This window comes from Humulus lupulus, chromosome 6, assembly GCF_963169125.1.
Source record: "Humulus lupulus chromosome 6, drHumLupu1.1, whole genome shotgun sequence".
NCBI classification, from domain to species: domain Eukaryota; kingdom Viridiplantae; phylum Streptophyta; class Magnoliopsida; order Rosales; family Cannabaceae; genus Humulus; species Humulus lupulus.
Genome location: NC_084798.1, coordinates 71148126 through 71154542, shown reverse-complemented (window position 1 = coordinate 71154542; position 6417 = coordinate 71148126). Strand labels below are relative to the sequence as shown.

Sequence of the window (6417 nt, the reverse complement as noted above, 5' to 3'; positions counted from 1 at the left end):
ACTCTTCAATATAGCACTACAACCTTTAGTCAACGCCATGGTTTCAAATTCACCAAGCCTCCTCTTTTTAGTTAAAATATCCTTAAAAAACTTCACATAGTTGGGCATTTTCTCCAAAGCTTCCACCAACGGTATATTGATGTGAAGTTGTTTCAAAACATCTAAAAATCTCTGAAATTGACCATCTTGTTGCTGCTTTTGAAAGCGCTGAGGAAATGGTGGAGGTGGCTTGCTTATAGGCTTTCCTGTAGCATTTTGCGGAGAAATTTCTGCAGCAATTGCTTCAGGATCAGCAATTAAATTTTTTGAATTCACAGCTTTGTCTCCCTTGTCTACACTACTTTGGATTGAAGTGGGCTTGCTGTTTCTAGTACAATTCTCCTCAGTCAATTCCAGATTTTTACAACTCCTCAAGGTAACTGCCTTGCAATGCTCCTTACCATCTTTCCTTGGGTTTTCGGTATCACTAGGCAAAGTTCCTTGTGGTCTATTCCTTAGCTCATTAGCTAACTACCCCAATTGAATCTCTAGGTTCCTCAAGGATGCCGCTTGGCTCTGAATCACAGCATCATTCTTGGCCATATATTCTTTCATTAAACTCTCCAAAGAGCTTGATTGAGACACTTGAGAATGAGGTGGTTGAGCTCTTTGTTGTTGTTGAGATAACCCTGGTGGATATGTAAGCTTGCTTTGCATTGGTGCTCCGCTTGAACTAGCTCCTTGACCCCCCCATGAGAGTTTTGGATGCTGCCTCCACCCTGAATTGTAAGAGTTCGAATATGGGTTATTTCGGTTGGCATTTTGATTCCCCACATAACAGACTGAAGTGGGATTTGAAGGATAACTCTCAAATGCGTGCCCATCTCCACAATAAACATAAGATACATCAGCAACTTGTCCCATGGCAGCTGGTTGTACCATTCCCCCCAAACTCATGTTCTTGAGAAGGTTAGTCATTGAAGAAACTTGAGCGGTCAAAGCTGTCAATGCATCCACTTCAAGTATACCAACCACTTTTCGACTTGTTAAGCCTCTAACATTGGACCATTGATAATTGTTGCTAGCTATCCTCTCCAAAATCTCATAGGCTTCATTATAGGACTTAGAGAGAATAGCCCCATTAGCTGAAGCATCTAACACCATACGAGTGGAAGAATTGAGCCCATTGTAGAATGTTTCCATTTGTATACAATGCGAAATCCCATGGTGTGGGCACTTTCTCAATAACTCCTTGAATCTCTCCCAAGCTTCACAAAATGATTATCTTCCAGCTGCTGAAATGACATAATTTCATTGTGAAACTTGGCATTTTTGGTAGGAGGGAAGTACTTCATCAAGAATTTTTCAGCCAACTCATTCCATGTAGTCACCGAGTCAGGAGGAAGGGTGTTTAGCCAAGCTCTAGCTCTATCCCTCAAAGAGAAAGGGAACAATTTCAACATTAGGGCCTCGTCACTCACTCCTTGTAGCTTGAAAGAATCACTCACCTCCAAAAATGAACGGAGATGAAGATGAGGATCCTCAGTAGGCAACCCACTAAATTGACCCATTGTTTGCAACATTTAGAACATTACGGGCTTTAACTCAAACTGGGGTGCTTGAATTTCAGGCCTAACAATGCCCGAATTGAGCTCATTGAACATGGGGGCAGCATACTCCCTTATGGCTCTATCTCTATCATCAGCCATAGCAATTGCGTTAGTGACATTATTAGCACCCTCAACTCCTTCAACCTCTTCAGCCATATTAAGGTTGCTTTGAGCCCGTTGTTCCCTTAGTCTTCTTCTAACCGTTCTTTCAATCTCAGGGTCAATAGGAGCTAGTTCAATTTCTTCTTGCTCATTCATACTGTAAATCACCTAAGAAAACACAAGAGCAAGCAAACAAAGTCAGCTCAACAAAGAAAAAAATTAAATTGCAAGTAATTGATATTACTAAAATTTCTAATTCTAATCCCCAACAACGGCGCCAAAAACTTGTTGTGATAAATTTAATGTTTAATTTTAAATATGCAAGTGCACGTAATCACATAAGTAATATAATGATAAGTAAATCGTCTCCACAGGGATTGCAAAATAGAAAAATAAGCAAAACAATTACTAAACAACTTATAAGTATTAAAAATCAAATGGGTTGTTTTTAGGCTAAACAAAATATTAAAAAGATGGAAATACTGAATTTAAAAACTGAACTGAATAAGAAAATTGAGAGAAATATATGGATTGCAAAATGGACTTGAATTATTGAATTCCTCTATATTAATCATCCTGAACAAATTGCAGACAGATTACAGCAACAATATTCTAGCAAAACTCCTAGGTTAACAAGAATTCATTTAAAGACTCATAAAACTTTTCCAAATTTTATGGCATTAATTATTCTACCTAATTAAACATATTCCTATGCAAAATTAGATTTAAGAATGCAATTCAAAGTTCAATTCTCAAAAGTTACACAAGGCAAATAACATATCCCTATGTTACTTACTAACATAACCTAACCTAGATTATGACTTGTGTCATCCAAGTTCTTCCCATTACATTTAATCTTTCCAGCATTAAACATAATTAAATAACATGCCATTGCTGGCCAAACAACAACAAGAAATTAATATAAGCACACTTGAATGAACAAATGAGATTTTACTAAAATAAAGTGCAAGAAATTGATAGAATATAACATAGGGTTCATCAACAATTCAAGCCACCTAAAAATTAGTTCATGGCTGAGTTCATAAACATTAATCCACAATCAAAACAGCCCATAATATTCAGATTTATAAATCAACTCAGAAAATAATAAAATAAAGTTTAGGAAGAGAAGAAAGAACAAATCCAAAATGATGCTTGAACTTTCTTTGTTTGTCCTCCTTCTTCCTTGTTGATATTATGAGTTTTTCTCTTTTCTTTTGCTTGCTGGTTTTTTCCAAAAATGGCTGTTGCCTTCATATTAGGATTGATGCCTTCTTTTTTGTATTCTAGGTTTTCTCATTTCTTTCCAAAAGTACCATATTGCCCCTTTTCTCCAAAAACATGAATTCCTCCTTTTTCTTTTGTCCTTTTCTCCAATATGTTGACTAATTCTTACTACCCTTGCCACCTCAGCCAAAATTTCCAGCTTACCCATTGGCTGCCATGTGTTCTATGAGCCCAAAAGCCGCCTGATCAAAATGCTTCTATTTTGCTGCAGCAACCCTGATAATTCAGCCATCAACAACAAAATTGAATCAAAATAGTTTCACATGTTAGTTCATTCCTTATGAGAATATTTATCCATGAAACTATTATCTTTAACGCAATAGCTATTAAAAACTAAAAAAATAATTAAACTTAATTAATATAATGAAAACATCAAAGTTAGCTACAAAAGCTAAATATAAACTAACATCACCCATGATTTTTTTTCACAATTATAAGTTCAAAAGCACATGAAATAACTCTTTATTCAAGAGTTATCAAGGGCCTCGTGGAAGCTTTGTTTCTGTCCCCCTAAGGAAGGTTTCTAGACATATTAATACCAAGGTTGACTTCTTACGAAGATAGGAAGGAGTGATGTACTTTAAGTTTGACTGACCCTAAGGCGACACCTCTAAGTTAAGTCATGAATTCCAAAATAATGGGTTACACTTACAAAGATGCAATTAAGCTATTGCGGTGGATAATTGCATCATAACCAAACCAACAGTACTTTATTTAAAAAAAAAAAGAAAACAAAGAGTTATTTTAAGTTTTAAATAATAAAAATAAGATTGTCTTATAAGCTATCTGAATTTAACTTGACCGACCCTAATGTGGCACTTTATCTATTGGGTAGTTTTATAGTGGAATAGTAAATGTTAGTTTATGTGTTTTAATATTGCATTCATGCATCATGTTTACTCCCCGAAGAATTTATATTTGTCAAATAGTAATATTATTGTATTTTATTTCTTTCAGTAATGTTGAACGATGGCAATCTAATAACTTCTTTACTTTTACTTGAAAAACTTAATGGTGATAATTTTATAAGATAGAAATTGAATTTGAATATGATTTTAATCCGTGAGAACCATATATTTATCCTAACTAAGGAATGTCTTGAAGAGCCCGCTGCCAATGCCCTGAAGAATATTTAGGACAAATATGATGCTTGGATTCAATCCAATAATAAGGCTAAGTGTTACATGCTTCTGAGCATGAATGATGTTCTGGGAACAAAGCATGAACCCATGAAAACTGCTTTTGAGATAATAGAATCTCTGCAAGCCATGTTTGGGAAGCAATCTGATCAAAGTAGCCATGAGGCTACTAGAACCTACATGACTATTGAGATGAAGAAATGTGTTTCTGTGCGTGAAAATGTCTTTTAGCATGATCAACATGATGTATGAAGCATAAATACATGGGGCCGTCATTGATGAGCGTTCACAAGTAAGCATCATACTTGAATCGCTCACTCCTACTTTCTCTGCATTCACAACCAACTATATTATGAATAAGTTGGAGTTCAACATGACCCAGTTGTTGAATGAACTTCAGACATTTGAGTCTCTTAACAAAACAATAACCAAAGAGACTGAGGCAAATGTGGCAGAGGAGAAACCTTCAACCTTTGAGGATAAAAGCAAGAAGAGGAAGAAGAATAATGACAAAGGTAAGGGCAAGAAGTCCAAGAAGGCACCAAAGGCCAAGGAGAACAAGAATGACAATAATTCCAAAAAGAAAGAACCAAAGGGAAAGTGTTTCCACTGTGGAGTTGAAGGTCACTGGAAGAGAAATTGTAAACATTATCTCGCTGAGCTAAAAAAGAAAGGTAAACTTGATTTGTTTGTACTTGAAGCTTGTATAGTGGAAGACGCTATGTCATCATGGGTTTTAGATTCAAGAGCCACTAACCATGTTTGTTCTTCTATGCAGATACTTGAGTCACCAAGGGAACTTGCTGATGGTGAGGTGACTATGTGAGTTGGAAGTGGTGTGCTCATTTCAACAAGAGCAAAGGGAACAATCTGTTTATATTTTGGGAACAATTATCTTATTTTGAATAATGTCTATTTTATTCCTGGATTTTCTAGAAACTTAGTTTCTTTATCTATGTTACATGAACAATCTTTTGATATTTCTTTTAATAATAATGTGATTGTTATTTCGAAGAATGGTTTCAACATTTGTCAAGAAAAACATACAAATAGACTATATATGCTTAAACCTAATGAACGAACGCTAAATAACTCAGAATTATTTAAAGTGGCAAAACCGCAAGGAAACAAAAGACAAAAAGTTTCAAATGAGGATGACACATATCTTTGGCATCTTAGACTTGGTCATATAGGACTAGACAGAATATATCGGTTAACAAAAGATGGACCTTTGAGAGAACTAAGAGTTGGAACTGTTCCAGTTTGTGAAACTTGTCTAGAAGGCAAAATGACCAAACATCCTTTCTCAGTGAAAGACAATAGAGCTAAAGAATGTTTGGAGCTTATACACAGCGATGTCTGTGGTCAAATAAATATACAAGTAAGAGGTGGGTATGAGTACTTCATCACTTTTATTGACGATTACTCAAGATATGGTCATACTTATCTAATGCTTAGGAAATCTGAAACCTTTGGTAAGTTTCAAAAATTCAAAGCTGAGGCTGAGAAGCAATTAGGTAAGACTCATAAAACACTTTGATCAAATCGAGGTGGTGAAAATTTGGATTTAGAATTCAAAGATTTCATACTAGAGCATGGTATTCTATCCCAACTCACAACACTTGGAACGCCACAGCAAAATGGTGTTTCAGAAAGAAGAAACAGGACCTTGTTGGATATGGTCAGGTCTATGTTAAGCTACTCTTCACTTCCTCTCTCATTCTGGGGATATGCACTTCAAACAGAGACTTACATTTTGAATATGGTCCCATCTAAAACCATAAGAAAAACACCACTAGAATTGTGGAATGGAAACAAACCTAGTTTCCACCATTTCCGCATTTGGGGCTGTCCTGCTCATGTTCTTAGACCTAAATCAGAGAAACTTGATTCAAGGTCTGAAGTATGCATTTTCGTGGGCTATGCTCCAGAAACAAGAGGCGGTTACTTCTATAGTCCCAAGGACCAAAAGGTATTTGTCTCAACAAATGCGACCTTCCTTGAACACGACTATATGAATAACTATAAACATCGGAGCAAGGTAGTTTTGGGGGAACACACAACTGATAAGATTCCATCACCTTCATCATCATCATTAAATGATAAATGACAAACCGAGGAAACCACTATTCCTGAAAAGGAAACCCCAGTGCAACATCGTAGTGAAAGGGTTGTGAGACAACCTGTTCGCTACGAACATGAAGCATATGTCCTTGTTTCAAAGCAGGCTATGGATGATACTAAAAAGAAGAAATGGCAAGAAGCCATGAACCAAGAAATGGAATCTATGTATTCCAATT

General features: G+C 36.0%; 1 non-coding gene across 1 annotated transcript; it reads left to right on the top strand.

Annotated features, from left to right (window-relative positions):
* Positions 1–1198: 1198 nt before the first annotated feature.
* On the top strand, positions 1199–1303 carry LOC133787687 (small nucleolar RNA R71). Its single transcript, XR_009872691.1, has one exon. It is a non-coding gene; the product is annotated as a small nucleolar RNA R71 (small nucleolar RNA).
* The last annotated feature ends 5114 nt before the right edge of the window (positions 1304–6417 follow it).